We start from the raw sequence: 344 nt of genomic DNA on the forward strand, positions 1-344 counted from the left end.
GGGTGGTCTTTCTTCAACAGCTCTGTCAATGGGGCGGCTCGTCGTGAAAACCCTTCGACGAACCGCCTATAATAGTTGGCTAGTCCTAAGAAGGACCGCAACTCAGATACGGAAGTAGGAACCTTCCATTCTTGGATAGCTTTTATCTTGTCGCTATCCATACTAATTTGTCCACATCTGACGACATGTCCAAGGAAGTTGATGCATGTTTGTGCGAATGCACATTTCTCCTTTTTCACATACAGCTGGTTCTGCCGGAGCTTGTCAAACACTAACTTCAAATGCACTTTGTGTTCCTCGAGGGTTGTGCTGTAAACAACAATGTCATCGAGGTATACTATGAC

Source organism: Cucurbita moschata, unplaced genomic scaffold (genome assembly GCF_002738365.1).
Source record: "Cucurbita moschata cultivar Rifu unplaced genomic scaffold, Cmos_1.0 Cmo_Scf00003, whole genome shotgun sequence".
Lineage (NCBI taxonomy): Eukaryota > Viridiplantae > Streptophyta > Magnoliopsida > Cucurbitales > Cucurbitaceae > Cucurbita > Cucurbita moschata.